General features: G+C 40.8%; 1 long non-coding RNA gene across 1 annotated transcript in view; it reads right to left on the bottom strand.

Moving 5' to 3' along the window:
* The window catches only part of LOC132537550 (uncharacterized), a 233,266-nt gene that overhangs the window by 48,292 nt on the left and 159,277 nt on the right, over positions 1-25,697 (bottom strand). The window lies entirely within an intron of this gene.

The following is a 25,697-nucleotide window of genomic DNA, read 5'->3' as shown; positions in this document are numbered from 1 at the left end:
GGAGAAGATCTTCACATGCCATACATCAGACAAGAAACTAATCACCAAAATATATAAAGAGCTCAGCAAATTTAGCACCAAAAAAGCAAATGACCCCATCCAAAAATGGGCAGAGGATATGAACAAAACATTCACCTCAGAGGAGATCCAAAAGGCTAACAAACATATGAAAAACTGCTCTAGGTCACTGATTGTCAGAGAAATGCAAATTAAGACAACACTAAGATACCACCTCACTCCTGTAAGAATGGCATACATCAAAAAGGACAGCAGCAACAAATGCTGGAGAGGTTGTGGGGACAGAGGAACCCTTTTACATTGCTGGTGGGAATGTAAATTGGTACAGCCTCTGTGGAGAGCAGTCTGGAAAACTCTCAGAAGGCTAGATATGGTTATACCCCAAGGACTCCATAACACCCAACCAAAAAGAGGTGTGTACTCCTATGTTCATAGCAGCACAATTCATAATAGCTAAAACCTGGAAGCAACCCAGGTGCTCAACACCAGATGAGTGGCTGAGAAAGCTGTGCTATATATACACAATGGAATACCATGCAGCTATCAAGAACAATGAACCCACCTTCTCTGACCCATCTTGGACAGAGCTAGAAGGAATTATGTTAAGTGAGCTAAGTCAGAAAGATAAAGATGAGTCTGGGATGATCCCACTCATCAACAGAAGTTGAGTAAGAAGATCTGAAAGGGAAACTAAAAGGAGAACCTGACCAAATTACAGCAGGAACTTCACATCTCCACTATGGAGCCTCTACTTCTCCCAGTCCTGGAACCATTGGATAGGGCCCACTTTCCCGTTGCCTCTCCCAATCCATATCAAATAATATTGCATCTGCCGATCACAACCTAACCAACACAACGATTGCCACCTCAACATGCTTCACTTCAGACTGTGTCCAGAGACTTCATGTGTGGAATGACAACCCTTCAACTTCATTACTCGGGTGAGACCTTTCCTTTCATAGTATACTCTAATTTCAACTCAGGTGGTTCACTTTCTAACAAAAGTCCCAAAACCTAGATATACACTAGTTTCTGTGAGAGAGAGCATATGTTCACACGTATCCGTAAACTACTGCAAAATATATGCCTGAAAGCAGAAGTGCACTAGAGTTTGCAGTGAGTACCCCCCTAACACTTCCTCTCCTCTATTCCAAGCTTTGGGTCCATGATTGCTCAACAATTTGTTTGGCTTCGTATGTTAACTCTCTTTTCAGTCACCAGGTTCCAGATATCACCAGGATGCCGGCCAGGCTTTCCTAGACTGAACACCCCACCAATGTGTCCTGGAGCTCAGCTTCCCCAGAGACCCACCCTACTAGGGAAAGAGAGAGGCAGACTGGGAGTATGGACCGACCAGTCAACGCCCATGTTCAACAGGGAAGCAATTACAGAAGCCAGACCTTCTACCTTCTGCAATCCACAATGACCCTAGTTCCATGCTCCCAGAGGGATAGAGAATGGGAAAGCTATCAGGGGAGGGGGTGGGAAATGGAGATTGGGTAGTGGGAATTGTGTGGAATTGTACCCCTCCTACCCTATGGTTTTGTTAATTAATCCTTTCTTAAATTAAAAAATTAAAAAATTAAAAATTAAAAAAAGGGGGGATAGGGAAAAGGGAACAGTTAATACTTTTTTTAAAAAAAAATTATTATCTTTGTTTATTGGATAAACACAGCCCGAAATTGAGATGGTAAGGGAGACAGGGAGAGAGAAAGAGACACCTGCAGTACTGCTTCACCACTTGAAAAGCTTTCTCCATGTAGGTGGGGACCAGGGGCTCTAACCCGGGTCCTTGAGCACAGTATCATATGCGTTCAACCAGGTGCACCACCACCCAGTTCCCAGTTAATACTTTTATAAATAGCTTCTGGGTAGTGCAGCAGGTTAAGCACACCTGGCACCAAGTGCGAGGACTGGCATAAGGATGCCGGTTCGAATCCCTGGCTTCCCACCTGCAGGGGGGGGTCACTTCACAGGTTGTGAAGCAGGTCTGCAGGTGTCTTTCTCTTCCCCTCTCTGTCTTCCCCTCCCCTCTCCTCTCGAATTCTCTCTGTCCTATCTAACAACAACGACAGCAATAACAACAATAATAACAACAAAAATGAGAACTTGTAAGGGTAACAGAAGGGGAAAAATAGCCTCCAGGATTCATAGTACAGGCACAGAGCCCCAGCAATAACCCTGGAGGCTAAAATAAAATAAAATATAGCTTATGAAAAGTTGACTCTCGGATATTTGACAACAAAAGGAGGCATATGGCAGTGAACAGGACTTCATGGAAACTTCTCTACCATAGAGACTCTAGTATGTGAACTCTATTTGGAGTAAACTTCACAAGAAAAAAAAATCAAATACATTTTGGTTTAAAGATAAATTCTGGAAGGTTGCTAGTCTTCATTAATCTTTTGTGTTGCTGAGAGAATCACCTACACTAGCAACGGATTTTTTCCTCAGGCCTAGCGCATTTTACTAGTTCTGTCTGAATCATATGTCTAGTCTTCTGGTTCTGTTTTGTAATAAAGAAGATAAAATTGTTACTTTTTTTGATACTCCTTCTAGTGATAATGTTTTCCATATAGAAGGACTTACCTAAAAATGCATAGAATACTATTTTCACAATTATTTCCCCTATAGTGCAATAAACATACTGCTTACTTATTACTAATAGTAAATTTAAAATAAAAGTAAATTTAGAGTTGATATAATTTTGATTTTTATCTAAAAAGAATATTATCTGTATGTGTCATCACTTTTAGAGTGATAAGTGAAAGTTAAAATGCAACCAGCCGAAACAATGAAGAGAATGTATTGGTTTATATAATCAGGAAGCTCAGAGGCCAGGAGGACTTTGGTGAAGAGAAATATGGCTTCAAACAGCTGGCAGAGACATGGTCTCTCTTTGTGAAAAATTTCAGAAGATATAGAGAGGTTGTCTCTCTGAGCATATGCAGCCCCATACTGCACACACACAGTTCCTAAGGAGGGGTCTGATTGGGTTTTGGCTAGTCAAATACTAGTCTACTTTCTGAGGTTTGGGGACAGGTTTCTCAGTGTCATCTCATGTCCTTGCTTCTGCAGTCAAGGGCAATGCTGTGATAGCAGCCCTTTTGGAACCAACAGGAGTAGGAGGAGGCTTAGTTCCCCCAAAGGGAGCTGTTAGTAGAGACTGGCTAATGTCATACAACCATTTTGTGGTCAAAATGGCAAAGCATAAATTCATATTAAGGCCCACTCCAACCTTAGTCATTTGCATTACAAATACTACAGTTATGTTGCCCAAACCTACTCTCCCAATAAACAGACACACACACACACACACACACACACACACACACACACACACACACTCATGCACATAATGTGTTTAGTGAAGCACAGATACTACCATTTACCAGACTTTGGGCAAGGGACTGTACCTTTCCTTGTCCTCATCAGGAATAAAAGCACACCATACCTCATAGGTCTATTAAGAGGATAAATGTATTAATATATGTTAACATAAGTGCTTTAGTCCCTGGCTCATTAGCAAAGGCAATGTAGGTGTGTGTTGGTTTTAGTATTAGCATTTTGTGAACTTGGGTGGGTTACTTCATGTCCTTGTGTTTCAGATGGCTTTTTCTGTGCCTGTTTCAAAGGTAAGATTTAGGTCAAAAGAACACTAATCATATCACAAACAAACAAGTCAGGCCGACATAAGTTGGAAGTGTATTTATTTGATAATTCCTAGTCCTATTCATGGGTCCTTAATCTGGAGAGAGAGACTCAAGCACTGCTGTTGCTTCCTCCCCCAGTGAGAGTAATCATGTCATTTTAGAGCATCCAGCCACTATAAGTACTGCATATGGTCTCTACCTCACTAGTCTATTCTCTGTGTACATAGTTTTAACATATGCTCTAAATAGATTAGTAGAACAAATGTACTATTAATAGAGAAAAAATTCTCAGCATTTAAATAACTTGGCTCTTTTCTTTTCTGGCTTCATACTTCCTGCTTGAATCTGTACAGTCTTGTTTGAAATTTTAGCCTTAAAAACTGACCAGTAAGTACTGCCTAAATCGTAGGCCACCAGAAGAGGTGACAAGTTGACCATATGGTAGCAATTAAGATGGTACTCAAGTCAAGACTAAAAATGTGTAATAAAAAAATGTTAAAGCTCGTTTCAAAGTGGATTGCCAGCTGTCTCCTATATGCAGCTTTAAATTAAAAAAATTTTGGTAGAACTTTATCACTTCTTTTTTCTTATGATAAATCTCTTTTCTCAGAAACAGAGCCTTGCTTTAAGTTTTCTTAGAGTCTGAACATAGTCAAAATAATTGGATAAAATAATACACAGGGTGATTCTACAGCATTTGCCTAAGTCAATATTACTTTCTTTTTTTTTTTCTTATGGAGTATTTTAAACTTAAATATCTGTGAGTAATAATTCAGGGCAACACAGTGGATGCATGAGACCAGAAATGGGATGATTTTTTTGAGATTATTGACATACAGTAAATATATACATTTAAAGGGTCAACTTTGATCAAGTTTAACATATATATGTAGCTGTCAACCAGCACTGCCACCAGAAACAATCAATCCCTCCATAGAAACTCCTTATAGAGTTGACATATCTCTTCCTAAACTTCTGAAATGTTCCAGTTTTCAAAGATAAAGAAAATTACCTTCACTGGCAGCAAAAACTGTAGTTCATATGGAGAAACTTGAAAAATTTTGAGAGCGGGATAAGTACTACACAAAGCTGAGTGAGAGACAAAAGTCATCCTGTGATGAAGAATATCTGTTTTTCTAGCTGCAGGTTTACAACTATGAAAAAAGGTTTAGGTACATGTGTCCTTCGGGCATTTTCAGGTTCTCTGTAAACAATGTTCTTCCAATCCAGTATGCTGCGATCTTAATGTAAACAGATGAGGAAGAAAAGGTATCTACTTCCATGCTCTTTTTAGAATTTTTTAGAAAGTTACTGTTGAAGTGGATGGTTATAAGACATTGCCCTGATGTCTGAAACAGAATTCTATCCATAAGACGCAATGCTCCCTGATAACACTGGAGACTTATACTTAGAAACTTAAAGAGAAAAAAGAGAGAGCCCGAGATAAGACCTAAAGGAAACATTTATCCTTTTCTGCGTCACTGTAGCTTCTGAGCTGGATCCTTTGGTGTGGGGCTAAAGAATTATGAAATGCTTTGGCTCAGCAGGAGGAAAGAGTGTTCACCAGATTGCCTTGTAGCATGCAGTGCAGGAAATTATCCATCAGGTGGGAGAGAATAACACTGCAACTCCCTCCACATGAAGCATGGTCAGAACAATGAAGGTACTATCCTTCCATCCATTACAAAATCAAAGAAAACTAAATGAAGTCACACTAGGTAAACTGAGTTTAGTGAGAGATTGGGAAGGACAGGGACACTTGAAAATATGTCAGTCTCATATAATCTTCAAACATAGTGTTCAAGTTTTTTTTTTTTTTTTTTCCAGTCACTGCATCCCAGAGCTCTGATTCACATCTCAAATTCCTTAGAAGTCCAGGAGGAGGGAAAGAGCATCTCATGAAAGCTAGGGGGAAGGGAGCATCTATTGTTCAGGAGTGGGGGGATATGTAATTCTTGAAATGGATACAATCTGACCAACTCTAAACACACAGCATTATCAGTTAGAGATGAAAGGGTTTGACCAGCTTTTAGCCTCATTCCCTGAAAGGCATAGCTATACCAAAATGGAATCTTATCAAGGGTTTTTTAAAATCAAAAGGAGATATGATGTTAAAACATCTATCAAATGGGATCTGGAGACAAACAGAGCTTACTTAATTCCCTTTTTCTTTGCTCCCACTTTTTCTTCTTCTATAAAAGCTGATAAACGACTGTGAACAAAGACAGTGGAGAATTAAGAAACATTATGTTTTAGAAAAATTAAAAAAGAACAAACTTGCTATTGTGTACATGAAAAGGCCCTTTCCCCTTTTCACACTGATATAGGGAGTGAATCTTAGCTAATCTCAGAATCACTTGCCCTGGCATGAAGATCAAAATCTTCCTGTGTTGGCCTGTCTGGCCTACCCATATTCTGGGAGCTCTTGCAAATGCAGGAGTGGTCAGACACAGGTATCAGCCACAAAAACAGAAGCCTTTCTGAGTTAGGGTAAATGAAGAGTTAGTTTCTGTCTTATGAAATCCTAGGGCATCGCAGTGGCTTGCCAGAACAGAGGCAGAAGTACCCTCCCCGACTCCCGGAGGAGGAAGAGTGAGCACTGTGAACCCACCCTGTGGCCCTTTGTCCCTTTTTATTTGTTACTTGTTAGGACAGAAAAAAATTAAGAAGAAAGAGAGAGAGAGACTTGCAGACCTGCTTCACCACTTGGGAAGCATTTCCTCTGCAGGTGGGGAGTGGCTGGGTTCCTGCACATGGTAACATGTGTGCTCAACTAGTTGTGCCACTATCTAGCCCCTGCCTTTTCTTTGCCTAGTGTTTTAATTTTCATCTAAGATCAATTATAATGAAAAAATAGTCAAAAAAGAAGAAAACCAATATTAATGTGTTCTTAGTCTTTAAAATCTGCGTGATTTTATTTTTATTTTAAAGATATTTTTATTGGGAGTCGGGCGGTAGCACAGCGGTTAAGCGCAGGTGGCGCAAAGCACAATGACTGGTGAGAGGATCTCAGTTCAAGCCCTCAGCTCCCCACCTACAGGGGAGTCGTTTCACAAGCGGTGAAGCAGGTCTGCAGGTGTCTATCTTTCTCTTCCCTCTCTATCTCCCCCTCCTCTCTCCATTTCTCTCTGTCCGATCCTACAATGAAGACATCAATAACAACAATAATAATTACAACAATAAAACAACAAGGGCAAAAACAAAGGGAAAATGAATAAATAAATATAAAAAAATTTATTTACTTTTTACTTTATTTATTGGACAGAGGCAGAGAGAAATCATGAGGAAATGGGGAGCTAAAGAAGAGGAAAGAGAGAGAGAGAGAGACCTGTAGCATTGCATCACTGCTCATGAAACTCACTCCCCTGACCCCCCCACACACAAAGGTGGAGACTGGGGGCTTAAACCTGGGTCCTTGAATACTGTAACATGTGTGTTCAACCAGGTGTGCCACCACCTGGCCCCAATCTTTGTGATTTTAAATTCTATCTAATTTAAAATTGAAAAACCAAGTGGAAGAAGATGCTAACTTCCATATTTATAACTTACTCCCCCACTATAATATATACAGTGAATGTATCATATGTCTAATTTATCTCAAGCTCCCTCTTCACTCCTAGCACCTTACCTGCTGAATGCTAGGTTTGTTAAACTAGTTGGAGTGACTGCCTTTAAAATTAAGATCCAAGACAAGGACTTCTTTCTTAAGCAATGCTTCCCAGAGAATTTGTGGGGATACATATATGACCATTCCATGGAAGTGGGGGTGGTGGAGACTTGCTACTTTTCTTTCCACAGATTCAAAGTTGCAGAACCAACTGGCTTTTCTGAATTCCAAGGAGTCGACTTGTGTCTTGCACAGGAAAAGTCCCATTTACCTAAAAGGGATTTTTCCCCCTACAATATGGTGACCAACAAGAAGAAATATGTCTAGAAATATGCTGTTATTTTACATTAGTCTCAACAGTTAAACTACATCTTAGCTATGTGTACCTAAGCAACATCTATTCTCCCTTCCTGGGTCATCAGAACTTCAATTTTCCTTTGAGGATGTCCACTTGAGGAAGTATTCCTCAAATATGTACTTTGTCATAAAGGTGCTACGCCCATCCATTAACATTAGTATGGCTAGAAATGTCAGAACTAGCCAATCAGAGTATTCCACTCCTCTTACCTACAGTGATTAGTTGAAGGCAGACACAAGACCCAAGGTAGAGCAATAAAATTTGAGTCTTGGATTTTCACTGACATTGTAAGGAACTAGGTACATTCTTTCCTCCAGGGCTATGTAGCAGACAGGTTGTAAGCCTGAACTTCCTGCCACCTTTCACCATTATGAGAGGAGCCTACATGTAAGAATCTTGCTCAGAGGAAAGCAAATCCAAGAAACAAAGTATCTGAGTCCTGATGTCAGCAGCTAGGAATTGGTATTCCTCCCCTAAACTGTTTCTTGAGCAAATAAAACCCTTTTCTGCTTAAACTTTTGTGAGATAAGATGAAGGTTTTGTTTGTAGGCACACCTGGCACACACCACCATGCTAAGGAACCCTCTTCAAGCCCCCATTCACTACCTGCAGTAGGAAACTTCATGAGTGATGAAGCAGTGCGTTAGGAGTATCTCTTTCTCCCTCTCTATCTCCCTCTTCCCTCCCAATTTCTAATTGTCCCTATCCAAAATGAAACAAAACAAAATAGATATTCAAGATGTCTCTTCTTGGACCATAAGTCTTGGTTCTATGTCAACATGTGTCAACATTTCATGTTAATCTGAGGCTGACTCCAACTGTCACCTCCACATCAATGAAAAAAATGTGGTACCTGGTCATATAGGCTTTAAAAGGATGGGGTAGGGGAGGGAGGCGAAAGAGAGAGGGAGGGAGAGAGAGAGAGAGAGAAAGAGAGAGAGAGAGACAGACAGACAGACAGACAGAGAGAGAGGCTATCTTTACTAAGCCACTGGATAATAGTTTCCTACAAGAATGTTAAAGAAGTGAACAATATATTAATACATTAACTATTGTATAGATTAACAGTATTTTACTTTGAAAAGATTGGTTGCTCCAGTTTCACTGAGCCAAAGTAAACAAAGATCCTAGTTATGTCAACAGATGACACAAGTGTTCAGATATGCTACTGCTGCTGATTCTAGTAGAACAGAGAAGGTGGGAAGAGAAGTAGTCTGCACTCCTGGTCATGTATTCACTATTTACTCTGATAAAAGTAGCAATTCTCAGAACTTCAGACATAATCACGTAATGACTTATCATTATTTATTTATTATTATTTGTTCTTATTGCCACCAGGGTTGTTGATGGGCCTCAGTACCTGTACAATGAATCCATTGCTTCCAGTGGTCATTTTTTCCATGTCATGTCATGTATTTCATTTTATTGGACAGGGAGAAATTGAAAGGAAGTAAGAGGAGAGAGAAAGAGAGACACCTGTAGCACTGCTTCACCATTCATGAAGCTTCTCCCTTGCAGGTGGGGACCATGGGCTTCTGCATAAAGATTTGTGTGCTCAACTGGGCATGCCACCCCCTAACATCTGTAATGATCTTTAAGAAATACAAATTGGGGGTGGGGTGGGTGGTGGCACATCTGGTTAAGCACACATATTGCCAAGTGCAAGGTCCTCGGTTTGAGCCCCTTCTCCCTACCTGCAGGGGGTCCACTTCATGAATAGTTAAGCAGGGGTGCAGGTGTTTACCTCCCTCTCTCTCTCTCTCTCTCTCTCTCTCTCTCTCTCCAACCTCTTTCAATCTCTCTCTGCCATATCTAATAAAAATTAGAAAGAAAGAAAGAACGAAAGAAAGAAAGGAAGAAAGAAAGAAAGGAAAAAACAGGTGTCTGGGATAGTGAATTTGGAGTACTGGCACCAAGCCTCAGCAATTTCCCTGGTGGCAATAAAATAAATTAAAAAAAAAATAAAACAAAAAAGAAATGCAAATTGAACTGTGTAACTCCTCTGCTTCCAATTTTTCACTGAGTCTTCCATCATCTTCAATACTAAATGCACCTCCCCTCCCCCACCCTTCGTGTGGTACACTTTGCTTTGAACTAAAAAATGCACCATCATCTGCCATTCACCTCTAGGTGAATGCAGTACATAAGTTAACATATATACTTACGTGCAGTACATAAGTTAACATATATAAAACACTGACCAGAACTCTCAGCCTTTTGTAAATGCTTATAAATGCTGACTGTCATCATTGTCCATTGGTGATACAGCACCCCAAGGAAGCATTACAGGTCCCTTCATTCTCATCTTTCCCCTGCTCTGTTTTTTGCCCTCTTGTAGGTTCATTCAAAAGTCCATCTGACTGTATCAGATCCATTGGAGACACTGACTAAACAAAGATGATTAGAAAGGAGGGAGAAGCAGGGTCTTTTTCTCCTTGCTGCTTTGAGTGGCTTCTGCAGCATTAATTATGATTTCCCTGTATTTCCACTCTTGTCAAACAAGGTCACTAAAATTTCAGTTTCTGGTCTTTTTATTATTTTTTTTTTCCATCTTGCAGAAGTGACAGTGACTTCTTGCTAGTGCCATTTTCTGTATTGCCTCATCCTCCCACTATCTCAGCATTTCACTCTATCAGTAGTTAATTCCTTGCTTTAAATATGTATTTATTTTGTATTTATGCTTATGAGAGAAAGAGAATAACCAGCACACTGCCCAGCTCTGGCCTATGCTGAGGCGCCAGAGGTTAAATCTGGGTCATCGGCAACTTCAAACATGTGAATCACATGCTCTAACATGTTGAGGTTTCCCATCTTCCAATCCCCTGCTTTATTTATTTTCTGTCATAAATATTTGAAGTGCCATTTTTTTTCTAGAGAAACCCTCACTGAATCTCATGATCTACTCTGGCAACTTGAGGCTTTGTTAATGACCTCCTTAGGGTCAACATCAGTCATCCTGTAGCTGCCGTAATCTAGCTTTCTAGGCCTATTCTCAACTCTGGCCCCATCTTTCCAGATAATACTTTTAGCCCACCTGTTCATTAGCTATCAGGCTCAGGCAAAAATTACTAGTCATAGACTCCTTGGATATTACCTAGCTTCTTCCCACATGAAGACCCCCTAATTTCATCTACTCTATTCTTACCTTTAGGTTCTTGATTATTAAACAATTTGTCCTGCTTTATATCTTACCACCTTTCAGCCACCAGCTGCAGATGCTACCATGACACCAACCTGACTTCTCTGGGCAGACAACCTCACCAATGTGTTCTGGAGCCTCCCCTCTCCAGAGCCCTCCCCCACTAGGGAAATATAGAAACAGGCTGGGGTATGGATTGACTTGCCAATGTCCATATTCAGTGGAGAAGCAATTACAGAAGCTAGACCTTCTACCTTTTGCACCCATAAAGAATTTTGGTCCATACTCCCAGAAGGATAAAGAACAGGGAAACTTCCAATGGAGGGGATGGGATATGGCACTCTGCTGGTGGGAATTATATAGAATTGTACCCCTGTTATCTTAAAATCTTGTTAATCATTATTAAATCACTAAAAAAAAAAAAAAAGACTTAGTTCTACATAAGTTACCTTTTGAAGCTGTACTATTTTTTTTTTCACCCACTTCTTCCCGAAGGATAAATTAAGCATCCATCTTCACCACTTCTGTCTCAGAATCGGTGGTTTACTGTTGCAAATTGCTAGGGACTTGATTTACCTAATGTTAAGTATACTGTCATATTTAATATGGTTTCACAATGCTATCTCATAAAATATCTGTTTGATAAGTGACTAAATGAACAATTAAGGAAATGTTTTTCAAATCCATAACCAATAGTTGTAAACTACCTTGATAGCAGACCTTGTAGCTTGTCTACTCAGTAGTTACAGCTCCTTTTTTCCTTGCTAGACTAATGTTATATATACTACCACTTCTGGAGGCTCGGGCAGTAAATCTCCTATCTGAATAACTTAGCTTGCCTTCGTTATAGCTCAGGGTGGCCATGTGACAAGCCTGTCCAAATAAATATCTGAGAAAGTTTCTAAGAAAGCTTTACTTGTTTAAAAAAAAAAAAAAAAAAAGCAAAAACACTGTATGTAGTTGGTATCAGTCGTTCTCCCCTGCTTTCTCTGTGCCTTAAATGTTCACTTGGATCTGGAGCTGCTGAAGCTGACATGAAATTATGAAATAATTAGCATGAGGGGGAAACCTAAAACACTTAACATAGCAAAGTAAAAGAGAGAATGAATATGAATTTGTGGGAAAAACAAACTTTCCTTTAAAGCTATTGATGTATAATTCTTTCAATTTTACGTCACCTTCAGTCAAAGCCATTTCTAATGAGGAGACTCTGCCACTTGGGAATAGTCTGTTGTTGTCTTTTGTCATCTTAAAGAATGTGAAAGGTGGCTTTTCTCTCTGTGTGTGTCTCTCTCTGTATCTCTCTCAAAAATAAAATAAATGAAATAAAGAATATGAAAGGCAATTACTGGGTTATCTGGTGCTTATGGATAATATAGGGAGTCTAGAGAAAAAACAATCAAATGATGGGTGTGGTGGTTAGTTTTATGTGTTCAACTTGGCTAGGGCATATTACCCAGCTATTTGGTTCGTACTCTAAAAGAGAATGCTGTGGAGGAATTTTTATATAAGGTTAACGTTCAAATTAGTAGACCCCAACTAGATTGTCCTCCATAGTGTGGGTGGGACTCATTCGACTCAATTGTCAGATGTAAGTCTTTTTTTATGTTTATTTATTATTTATTCCCTTTTGTTGCCCTTGATGTTTTATTGTTGTAGTTATGATTGATGTCGTTGTTGTTGGATAGGACAGAGAGAAATGGAGAGAGGAGGGGAAGACAGAGGGGGAGAGAAAGATAGACACCTGTAGACCTGCTTCACCGCTTGTGAAGCCACTCCCTTGCAGGTGGAGAGCCAAGGCATCGAACCGCGATCCTTATGCCAGTCCTTGCGCTTTGTGCCACCTGCGTTTAACCCGCTGTGCCTGACTTGTAAGAAAAGAAGAACTTTTCTGCAGACTGCCTTTGGACTTGAGTTGCAACATGAGCTCAACTCTGGGTTTCTAGCATGCAGCTTGCCTTGCAGATTTCAGTTTTGCTAGCTGTCACAATTCACGAGCTAATTCCTTAAAATTAATGGCTCCTCCCCATGCAGGAGGCCACAATTTTCAGACATTAGTGAAGAACAGGTGAGAACCAGACTAACATCTGTATTCCAGGATAGCTTTCATCTTACTACTCAGAAATAGTCACTGCCCCTCCCCCAGAAATCCAAACCAATAAGATGCTCAAAAGTCAAAATCTAACTTTATAAAATAATTTACTGCTGCTGATAGGCTCTCCTTTTTCCATATTTTTCATGCCAAGCAGCAGAAGACACAGCTACACTTGTAACTCAGCAGTAACAAGTCCCGCGCCCCGCACCCCCGCATGAGAACGTGCAATCATACATGTGAACCCGAAGCCTGGAGCACTCCATTTGCATTGTGCGACCAAGGCAGAGTTTAATGGTCATGGCTGAAGAGGGGGAAAAAAGTAATGCTGAAGATCGATTAAGTTAAATTAGACCTGCAGGAATCTGAACTACTCTTATAGGAAAAAAAAAAAAAAAGATGGTTGTATTTTTTATGCAAAATTGAGAAATACGTAAGAAAATTATAAAGATACTTAACAAAATTTGAAATAAGTTTTCATGACTTCCACCAAAGCATGTATCTGAAGGGCCTTAGTTTCCCACTAGAAGCTTTTTATTTCCCTAATTTTTCTATATATATATATATATATTCCCTTTTGTTGCCCTTGGTTTTTTTTTAGTTGTTGTAGTTATTGTTGTTGTTGTTGATGATGTCGTTGTAATTGGATAGGATAGAGAGAAATGGAAAAAGGAGGGGAAGACAGAAAGAAGGAGAGAAAGATAGACACCTGCAGACCTGCTGCACCCTCTGTGAAGTGACCCCCCTGCAGGTGGGGTTCTGGGAGCTCAGATGGGTCCTTAGGGCTTGCACTTCTCGCCACGTGGCTTAACCTGGTGCATTATCACCCAACTCCCCTAAGTTTTCTTTTAAGCTAAAAGATTTTCTTTTTAAAAATATCTATACAGAATGGTTTCACTCATATGTGGAAAATAGACAAATGAGTATACAAACGTGAGAAAAACAAAATGTCAACCTAATTTCAAGACTGTGGGAGAACTGCAGTGACTATCTTTGTGGTGGTGATGGGGACACGGGCCTCTAGTGATGGGAGTGGTGGAAAAAAATGCATTGATTTACTTATAGAGAACTAGAGTGGTGCATCCCGTGAGTACCCATTCATTGGGGAAACTGACGATCCTTCTTAGCCGACTGAATCCACATGGATCCCAGTCACTTTCAAAGCCAGCAACAAGCAGCTCCTGACAGTTTTCAACCTGACGCTGTTGACTGGCTATGGAAGAAGGGCAAACGCTAGAAGAAGAAGAAGAAGAAGAAGAAGAAGAAGAAGAAGAAGAAGAAGAAGAAGAAGAAGAAGAAGAAGAAGAAGAAGAAGAAGAAGAAGAAGAAGAAGAAGAGAACTAGAGTATCTATCTGATTATGTCGGGGTCAAATCTGGACCATATGCATGCAACGTCTGCTCTACCACTAAGCAGTCTCCTTGATTGCACCCAAATATTTTAATATCCAATTATTAGTGTTGGTTTTCCAGAGAACCTGAACCAATAATATATATACATATATGTCTAACATATATGATATTATTGCACACATGATATGAATACACAGAAGCGTATACAAGTGAACATATAAATATTAATGACTATATATATGCACATGTATATGTTCATTTAAATTCAGTTCATCGTAATGTTGATGAGAACCCCAGTGACATTGAATAATACAGCATTATAATTGAAACACATGAGCGTTGCAAAAAAGAAAGAAAGAAAGAAAGAAAGAAAGAAAGAAAGAAAGAAGCCAAACTGTCTCTAAGTCTTTGTGAGAATTATAGAAATGTGTGTGTTGGGGGGGGGAGGAGATGACTGAACTTTGGTGGTAGATGTGGTGTAGTGCTCTGTAAATCATTAATTAAAAAACTACAAAAAATGTTTTTAAAGGTTTTATTTATTCATGAAGATAGAGGGAGAGAGAGAAAAAGAACCAGACATCACTCTGGTACATGTGCTACCAGGGATTGAACTCAGTACCCCATACTTAATAATCCAATGCTACATCCACTGTGCCACCTCCTGGACCACAAAAAATTACTAATTTTTTAATTCTAGAACCTGATTTTGTTATATATATATATATTTTTTTTTTAACTATTGCAGTCTTCGAGAACCAACCAAAGTGCTAAGTGTCCTTTTAGTCTCTAGCAGGCGGTAAAGTGGGGGATGGGGGGAGTCAGAAGTCATTTTCTCTTAGAGCTTCCACAGCTTCCAGTATGTAGACAGTAACCCACTCAAAAAACTCTAGGTCTCTTTATTTTTCCTCTACTAGGAACCAGCAAAACATGACCCTTGAGCCAACTCCAGTCCACATGGCCCTCCTGAGTTAGAAATAAGACTATATGATGATGATGAACACATGTAGTCTGTAAAGAGTTTGCTGACCCCACTGGATTCCCATCAAAGAGGGATTGTAAAATGGAGGAATTTTATAGTATAAGACTTGGACTGGCTCTGTTTAAAAATTTACAGAAGATACAAAGAGAGACCTTGAAGAGTTTGGATTGAACAACTTGTCCACAGGAAAGAGATGCACTGTTGATAGACTTCTGTGACTGGGAAAAATGTAGTGCCTTTATCATCATGGATTCTGTTGAAAATTAATCACTAGATGTTTCTGTTCATAATCTGTACTTGTTTTAAATCAGGTACTTCTCAGAACATTTTCCCTATGTTTATTCCAGTCATCGCAACAACTCTTAAGAGGTGGGATTAGTTACTGTCCCCATTTTATGAAGAAATGAAACAAGTTTTATGGGTTAAATTGGCTCAGGAAACAAAGCTGATTAGAAGAAGAACCTGGACTCCAGCTCATGACTGATACCAACACTCTATATTACCTTCCAGCTCCGATGAAGATAGGGCAGTATGTTTTCTTCCCAGAATCCCATGGAAGGGTCTTGGCTCTGAATATGTTTCCCCCTGATTCTCTTCCCTCCTGTTTCTCATCCTCCAACTCCAGTCTTCCCCAGTCACTTCCTCTCCTAACATTGGTCCCAACACGGGGGTGGAGGAGACAGAGGCAGTGCAGTCACTTAGCTGCATTATGCAACCATCTAATACATCCCAGTCCTTCAGGAAGTGACAAACTGGAATATGTTTAGATTTCTAGATGCAAGGACATTTTTGGAGCAAAGAGGATCTGGCTATGTCCTCCAGATGGTTACAAATGGTTTACTCTTCTGTGTAGGGTAGGATTGCAGCTGCCACTGGAATACAGCTGTTTACAGAGTCTCTGAAGGGAACATGCAGGGAATGTCAATGCAACCTTCCCTCTTATGAAAGGAGAACAGCCTGGCTGGCAGGTTTCTAATGTGAGAACACGCACATTTGGCTTAAGAGGTTATTGAAGAGTTGCAAAAGACCCAAAACCCCAACCTTGTATGGGGCAAGCCAAGGTGCAGTGTGTCAAGGGCATGGATTAGTTGCCTGTAGCTACACAAACTGGTGACTTATAAGAAGAGCAATGCCATCTCTCACAGTTCTGGAGAGAGCGATAGAGATCCCAAGTCAAGCTTTGCAGGGTTAGACTCCCCCAGAGGCATTAGGAAACTACCTGTTCCTTTCCTCTTCCCATTTGTGGGGGCTGTCATCTTTCCTTCACTTGTAACTATGCGACTCCAATCTTTGCCTCTCTCTCCACAGGTCCTCTTCTTCTCCCCAATTGTCTTCTCCGTGTGTTCTTTTCTTTTCTTTTCTTTTTAAAAAATATTTTATTTATTTATTTTCCTTTTTGTTGCTTTTGTTGTTTTTATCATTGTTGTGGTTATTATTACTGTTGTTATTGCTGCTGTTGTTGGATAGGACAGAGAGAAATGGAGAGAGCAGGGAAAGACAGAGAGGGGGAGAGAAAGAGAGACACCTGCAGACCTGCTTTACCACGTGTGAAGCAACCCCCTTGCAGGTGGGGAGCTGGGGGCTCCAACCGGGATCCTTATAGCAGTCCTCAAGTTTCATGCCATGTGGGCTTAACCCATTGCGCTATAGCCCTACCCCTCTTTTCTTTCTGTCTTTCTTTCTTTCTTACTTACTTACTTTTTTTTGCCTCTAGGGCTATCACTGGGGTTCAGTTCCTGCACAGAATCCACTGTTCTAGTGGCCATCTTTTTTTCTGTTTTATTGTATAGGACAGAGAGAAATTGAGAGGGGAGGGGAAGATAGAGAGGGAGAATCACCTGCAGCATAGCTTTACCACTTGTGAAGTGACCCCCTATAGGTGGGGAGCTGGGGGCTCGAACAGGGTTCCTTGCACAGGTCCTTATGCTTTGTACTATGTGTGCTTAACCTGGTGTGCTATTGCTCGACCCCCAACATTCCGTGGGTTCTTATAAAATCATTTGCCACCAGACTTACAACATCTCCACATAATCCAAGGAGATCTCCTGGTCTCAACATCCTTTTAACTTAATTCTATCTGTAAAAACCTCTTGTTCCAAATGAGGTAACTTTTACATGTTCTGGATATGAGGGCATGTCCAGATCTCTTTTCAGGGTTCCCCTGTGTACTTATATGAAACAAAGAAAAGAAGAACAGGAAATAGTAGAAATGAGTTGCCTGCTTGGGACTTCAAGTGCCTCCATAGTGCGGGGGAGCATTGACTAGGATTGGAGCTTACTTCATAGGTCACATGAACCAGTGTCCTTACAAATGAGACTGTATGCCTCCAGTACCTGAGCTGCCCAGGCATGTCGCATTCTTGTACTCCTGTGTCACTTCTACACATCTCCCAAGATCCTACAAAATCTGGTTTCCTTTGGGGAAAGTGGGTCTTGACAGCAATATATGGGACCTGATTGCAACTCTGAGCTGCCTTCAAAGGCTCCATAATTCCCAGTCTGTCCTCTCCCTACCCTGCTTTCTAGACCTATACCCATCCCCCACACACCCCAAATCTACAAAGTACAGTAGAGTCAGCCTCAGTCCCTAGTTACTTTTTTTTTTTTTTTTTGGTCAAAAGAAAATGCACCATTTCCAAATTGCAGTTAGTAATGAGTCTCACAGATTCAGTGATTTAAGCAATGTAGGTGGCTTGCTTACATTTGTCATGTAAAGAAAACGTAAAAGACAGACTGTCTGAGACTATTCTGAGACCCACGTGTACTTAACCTACTCGTGGACGTTAGCCATCCAGTCATAGTTCAAGGTTTCTGTCCTTAAGGTTGTCACTTAGCTCAACAGGCTGTTGAAACTTTATCCCTCACATCTACATTTGGTAAAGACGGAAGAGTAAAAGGAGCAAAGTAGTGAGTGCTTTTGGAATGAGTTCAACTAAAAATTCCCATAGGAGATCCTTATATATTAGTGAAAGGATGATGACCCCTAGCTGCAAGGGAAAACAGAGTGGTGTGTGTGTGTGTGTGTGTGTGTGTGTGTGTGTGTGTGTGTGTGTGTATGTGTGTGTGTGTGTTTCTAGGCATGACACTATACTGAATAAAACAAAGCATAGATTAGTAAGGAATAAGGGCATGAACACTGAGTAAGCAACAAGGGCTTTCTACTCCAAGAGACCTTCTGGTCACAATGGTGTGACAGATGCAAGGTCACTTTCTCATCCTCTAAAGTATGACATGTAGACAGCATAATGGTTAGGCAAAGAGACTCTCATGCCTGAGGCTTCAAAGTCTCAGGTTCAATCCTCTGCACCACCATAAGCCAGAGCTGAGCAGTGCTCTGGTAAAAATAAATAAATAAGTAAATTTATAATACTACTAATAATAACAGCTAGCATTTGTTGAGAACTGAGTTATGGACAAACAATGGGCTTGATTCATCTCAGGTTCATGAAACATTATGACTACAGCTTAGTTAATATAATTATAATGTCCCCACTTACACATGAGACAGCTGAAGCTTGGAGAAGTCAAGTCATATGCCTTCGGACCTACCACTTCTTTCTTTCTGGAATGTTTTCGTTTCTGTCAATCTTCAATTTAAGCTGCTTCCTCTGAAATTTCTAAGATCAAGTTTCCTTTCATCATGATGCCTTCCTTTTCGGTTTGCCCTTGCTAACATTCTCCCCCTCTTCTCTGCTACTCTTCTGTGCCCTCCCTTCCTTGTCCCTTTTCTTTCCTCTAAGCATCCCAGCCCCTGTCAATTCTCAGTGCTTCTTCTGTACCACTTGGCCTTGGGCCCTCTCACCTTTTGTTTCTGGAGTCCACATTAGGCTGTGCTTATTTTAGGCTGTACATATCTTTATTTATTTATTTATTTATTTATTTATTTATTTATGTATTTATTTATTCCCTTTTGTTGCCCTTGTTATTGTATTGTTGTAGTTATTATTGTTGTTATTGATGTCATCATTGTTGGATAGGACAGAGAGAAATGGAGAGAGGAGGGGAAGACAGAGAGGGGGAGAGAAAGATAGACACCTGCAGACCTGCTTCACCTCTTGTGTGGCAACTCCCCTGCAGGTGGGGAGCCGGGGGCTGGAACCGGGATCCTTATGCTGGTCCTTGTGCTTTGAGCCACGTGCGCTTAACCTGCTGTGCTACCGCCCGACTCCCAGGCTGTACATATCTTTAACAACTCATATGGCATCTCTAGCTCCTTTATTTCCCCCAAGGTCCCAACACATCACCCCTTCACAACCACCACTCCCCACAGCCCATAATTGAGTCATGGTGCCCGTGTAGCACTGGTTCAGAAGGTTGTGGAGTCCCTGAAGAGCTGTCATGCACATGCACATGTTACACAAACATGCTCACACTCCACTCCTGTTTATTCAGCCTAGACGCAGAGTGCAAGGGAAGGAAAGTGGCTGGGCTAAGTGGGAGCAGGTGTGATGTAGCCTAAGGAGGCTTCTCCTTTGGAGTCCCTTACATTGCACCGCTGCCAGGCAGGACTCTATAGAGGGCTAGCGTACAACTGGAGAAGACAATCTAGGTCTTGCTTAGCCATGTCCTATCAGACTAGTGCTATCCCCAGCCCAGGAAGAACTTATCCTGGCAGCCCATGTACTTTCTCTGAGAGCTCATTTATAAAAATCAAGTCCCTCTGGATCTGACCTGGATTCAGCACCACTGAGACCACATTCTCTTCTGGGAAGATCCTGGACGACACATCTGCCCCTATCACTCCATTTCCTAGAGAGTTCATGCACCTGAACTTGAACAGGTGGGCAACATCTGCATCTTGTCATCATCTAGGAAGAAGACTCCATCTGAGCAGATCTCAAGGTGATGTGAGGGCAACAACAGAGCAAGGTCAAGTGCACTGTGCTTCCCTGGCTTTTCAGACACTGCCCAGAAAAGGAGACACTCTATGCCCACAATGGGCCTGCTGCCTCTGAATACTTTTGTTCCCTAACTTAGAAGAAAAAAACAAGGAAAAATTATTTTTTTCCATCCAGAATCTACCCATTCACCTCGCTTCCTATCTTCCTGTGTTGTTTACCAAATGTCCCCTTGGAAGTGTGGCAGGTCATGTTGTCTCTACTTCTGAATTCTCCTTATAATGCCTGGTGAGACTTATTATTTTTTTTTCCACCACACACTCTGCATCCCCTCTGCCTTTACACTCACAAAGGCAGATGTGTCTCTTCTCTGAAGCTAGTGATGAATGACACCTGGAAGCCCTTTGTCTTCCCACTTTTGGCCCAATCATCCCCTCCCCAAAAGACTTCTAACAGAACTAACGTCACTTCCTCTGTTCTCTCACCTGGAAGCAATTTCCCACCACTTCCTTCAGCTCCTGCTGTGTGTCATTTGAGTCTCTTTCCTGGCATTATGCATGCATGCCTCACGTGAGCATTACTTGGTAGTATGCATGCCTCATTAGTTGCCTGGCCTTGGGGCTCTGAGTGGATGATCTATGGTGACTCATCTTTGAGTTGTCCCAGCACCCATACCTAAGGCTAGTGCTGAGAAGGCTTAGTGATAAAATAATCACTTCCAAACTCTACCAGCACAGGAGGTCCTCAAATAGTGTTACTTAGTTCTGCATCATTCTATTATATTATTTTTATTTAATTTCATTATAATTTTTTTAATTTTATATTTATTTATTTTCATTCTTCTTGCCCTCACTTTTTATTGTTATTGTAGTTATTATTGTTGTTATTGAGGTCGGTGTTAGATAGGACAGAGAGAAATGGAGAGAGGAGGGGAAGACTGAGAGAAGGAGAGAAAGACAGACACCTGCAGACCTGCCTCACCACCTGTGAAGTGACTCCCCTACAGGTAGTGAGCCAGGGACTCGAACCTGGATCTTTATGCCAGTCCTTGTGCTTTGTGCCACCTGCACTTAACCCCCTATGCTACCACTGACTCCCTCATTATAAATTGTTTAAGTAATTTTCTATTAAAATTTTTTTATTATCTTTACTTACTTATTGGATAGAGATGGACAGAAATCAAGAGGGGAGGGGGTGATAAAGAGGGAGAGAGACAGAGAGACACCTGCAATACTGCTTCACCACTCGCAAAGCTTTCTCCTTGCAGGTGAGGACATTTTTAATCTTTCTAGCACCAGAGCCACCTGTATACATAAAGGCATTGCTCTCAGGCTGACCTTTTCATTATTTCATATGTATGTGTGTGTGCGTGTGTGTGTGTGTGTGTGTGTGTGTGTGTGTGTGTGTGTGTGTATGGAGAGAGAGACAGAGAGAAGGAAGGGGGAGGAGGAAGAGAAGGAGGAGTAAGAGGCAAACAAAAGACAAAGAGGGAGACATACTACAGCATGACTCCATCATTCTTGGATCTTCCTTTGTGTTGTGTGCAGAACTTGAACCCAGGCTCATAGACATGGTGAAACTCTTGCTCTACAAGGTGAGCTACCTTCAAATCCTTGTTAAACTATTGATGAGAAAAAATTCCCAGCTAAAGATAAATTAAATAACATTATTTCAGAGCTCATTTTCTTATGTTAAGAAGAGTCTGCTTCTAAAACCCAGCTGAGAAGTTTAAAGCTTTTAACCTTTATAGAACAAGATGAGAAAGAAAATCTGTGGGGTGGGAAAAGGGAACAGGGCATGATGGTCACATGGTGAGTTCAGGTGGCTTTGTTTTGGCAACCATATCTGTCTGAATGTTGGGTAGCCAACTGAGCACTCAAAGCCAGAGCAGACTATTCTCAAGCATTCAATTTGTTTCAAAGATCTTGGAGACCAGAACTATACTCACTGAGAATGAAAAAAATTAGAGGAAAGAAGAATGAAGCTCAATAGTCATTGAACAGACTGAGCTTTCAAACTGACTGCAGCTAATGCAGCCTTCCAAAATTTCCTTATGATGCCTCAGGGTTTTTGCTTATTGCTTTTGTCATTACTGAGGCTTCGCTACTCCAGGATGATGTTTTCCAATAGAAAGACGGGGGGGGGGGGGGGGGGAGGGAGAGGGAGAGAGAGGGGGGGGAGAAAGGGAGAGAGGGACAGAGAGAGAGAGAGACCAAAGCTTCCTTCAGTACAGTGGAAAATGGACCTGAACTTGAATCATGTCCATGACATAGCAAGCAGACTAATCAAGGCAGCAGTTTTACTGGCCCCACAGTGAGTTTTGTTCTGTTTTTTGTTATACTATTTCAACAATTTGCTGACAGTTGGTCTATCCATTTAATTTCTGTGTGAACCAGGCAGTGATCAAAAGAAACTATTTTAACCTCCAGTTTTCCTTAATCTTGAAATGCAACCAGCTTAACCAAACCCACAATTTACCAGAAAGTTAGGTAAGTATGACATCACCTTTGGATGCCAAACACTTAAGTTCTGTTACCATAGGACTAACCTGGAGGAGTCTACCTACTGGCATAAAAATGATTGCCTGTTGGGAAACACAGTCTTCTCTGTAATCCCCACACCCATGCCCTCTCCTCACCCTTTTGGATGTCTTTAAGAGATGGGCTATGAAATTGCCTTCTCCTTTCCAGGGAACATGATCCAAAGGGCAGCTTTCTCCATTGTCCAGAACAAACATTTTGGAGGAGATGTCAATTCAATGACTTCTTAGTCTCCCATTTTAATCCAAAAGTACCATTTCTCTAAATTTTAACTGAGATTTAATAGCACCCTTGGTTTTTATTCTCAGAAAGGAAAAGGAAAGATGGCAATGTCTGCTTAAGAGGTAGTTTCCAAAAGACTGTCACTATGAGTCACTAACATTTCTGGGGAAAAAAAAATTTTAAAAGATGGCTGGTCTTTAAAATGTGCAGGCTCACTCCCAGATCTCAAACTTTATTATAGAGCCATTGTAATTAAAACTGCTTGACACTGAAACATAAATAGACACAGTGAGCAGTGGAATAAAATTGAGAGCCCAGAAGTAATCCCCCACACATATGGAATCTACTCTTTGACAAATGTACCCAGACTATTAAATGGGGAAAGGAGAGTCTCTTCAACAAATGGTGTCGGAAAAAATGGGTTGAAACATGCAGAAGAATGAAACTGAACAACTATATTTCACAAAACTCCAAAGTAACTTGCAAGTGGATCAATGACTTGGATATTAAGCCAAAAACTATAAAATACTTAAGAGGAAGATATTGGCAGAACTCTTTCCCATATAAATTTTAAAGACATCTTCAATGAAAGGAACCTAGTTACAAAGAAGACTAAATAAATAATAAACCAATGAGACTACATCAAATTAAAAAGCTTCGGCACAGCGAAAGAAAACACCACCCAAAGAGAGAGATTCCTTCACAGAATGGGAGAAGATCTTTACGTGCCATACATCAGAAATGAGGCTAATAACAAAAATATGTAGAGAGTTCACCAAACTCATCAACAAGAAAACAAATAACCCCATCCAAGAATGGGGAGAGACGATGAACAGAATATTCTCCATAGAAGTTATCCAAAAGGTCAACAAACATATGAAAAAATTCTCCAAGTCACTGATGGTCAGAGAAATGCAAATAAAAACAACAATAAAATACCCCTTCACACCTGTGAGAATGTCATATTTCAAAAATGACAGTAGCAACAAATACTAGAGAGGTTGTGGGGACAAAGGAACCCTCCTGCACTGCTCATGGGAATGTCAATTAGTCCAATCCCTGTGAGAGCAGTCTGGAAAACTCTCAGAAGGCTAGAACTGGACCTGCCCTATGGCCCTGCAATTCCTCTCCAGGAGATCTATCCTAAGGAACCAAACATACCCATCCAAAAAGATTTGTGTGTACCCATGTTCATAGCAGCACAATTTATAATAGCCAAAACCTGGAAGCAACCCAGGTGTCCAACAATAGATGAATAGCTGAGCAAGTTGTGGTCTCTATACACAATGGAATACTACTCAGCTATTAAAAATGGTGAATGGTGGTGGGAATAGTGTTAATATACACTCCTAATAATTTAAAATCTCACAAATAACTATTTAGTTAATATGAGAGGGGGAAAATAGATTGAATGTCTCAAACTTTTAGATGCATAGGCCATAGGATGAGTATTTGTTCCTTCAATCTAAGCACTTAAGACTTAAAATTGGAAATCAGATTGAATTTTAACAGTTAACTCAAATTGTTAATATGTCTCTAATAATGACTTGTTGTTTGAAATATTGCCTCCGAAAGACTTAGACTAGGGAGAACAGAAGCAGCTGGTGGCATTACTTTATAAGACTATAGCTATGTATAAATAGCATAAAAGGTCATAAATTATAGTGAGGTCAGGGGGATGGGCAAGAGCTCATCGGGTTAAGCGCATATGCAAGGACAGGCCTAAGGTCCCAGTTCGAGCCCCTGGCTCCCCACTTGCAAGGTGGGGGGAGTCACTTTACAAGTGGTAAAGCAGGTCTGCAGTTGTCTATCTTTCTCTCCTCCTCTCTGTCTTCCCCTCCTCTCTCAATTTCGCTCTATCCAACAACAACAGCAATAATGACAATAATAAAAACAGCAACGATGAACAACAAAGCCAACAAAAGGGGAAAGATTATGGTGAGGTCTTGTGTGATACAGTAAATCCCAACAATGGGATTTTTGAAGTTAACCCACTTGCCAAATGATTTGCTAATAGCAATAACTACCTATTGCCTTCTTAAACCCTAAGACAGCAGGAACCTTCCCCTTTCTCTGTAAAGCCCATACATCTCCCAGTCCTGGAACCTGTAGGGTGGGGGTCACTTTCCTGCATGCTTCTCTCAATTCATACCAACTGATACTGCATCTGCTGATCCCAGCCTAATCAATGCACCCAGTACCACCTCAGCATGCTTCACTTTGAACTATGTCCAGAGACGTCAGGCATAGAATATCAACTCTTCAGCTACGTTACGCTGGTGTGACCTTTCCTAGCTCATAGGACTCCTTAACTCCATTTTGAGTGGCACACTTCATAACAAAACCTCAAAACGTAGATATAGACCAGGGCCCATGAGATAGGGCATATATACATGTATCCATAAGTTAGGGGAAAACATATACCTTAAAGAAAAGTGCACAACAATTTGCAGTGAGTCAAATAATGAAGCAGAAAAATAGAAAGAACTAAAAAGTCACCTCAAAGCACCTAATGAAATAGTTCCTACTTAGACCTAGATACCTTCCTCACCTACCTCATATTACACGTCCCCCAATCACTCCAAAGCTAACTGTGTCAGACAAAGTAAGGACTACAAAAGCTGAATAGGGGCAAAAGACTGGCACACTTGAACAATGACTTTTCAGTCATGACCAAGCCACCCTATCACTTGGGGCCCTAGTCAGGGAGCCCTGGGGTTCCCACACAGACATCCCTCTAACAGATCCCTCTCTCTACTGTCACTGGTCATCTCCACCAAGAACAACATAATGGACCCTTCTGTGGGCCGTATCAGGCCCTCAATGTGGATCAATAATGGTAGGGAAAGTTCTATACTCTGAAGGGAGGTTGGACAACATATTCTACCTACTACCTGAGG

Source organism: Erinaceus europaeus, chromosome 3, assembly GCF_950295315.1.
Source record: "Erinaceus europaeus chromosome 3, mEriEur2.1, whole genome shotgun sequence".
Classification (NCBI taxonomy): Eukaryota; Metazoa; Chordata; class Mammalia; order Eulipotyphla; family Erinaceidae; genus Erinaceus; species Erinaceus europaeus.
The sequence above is the reverse complement of the archived record's forward strand: the minus strand, read 5'-3'. Positions and strand labels throughout refer to the sequence as shown.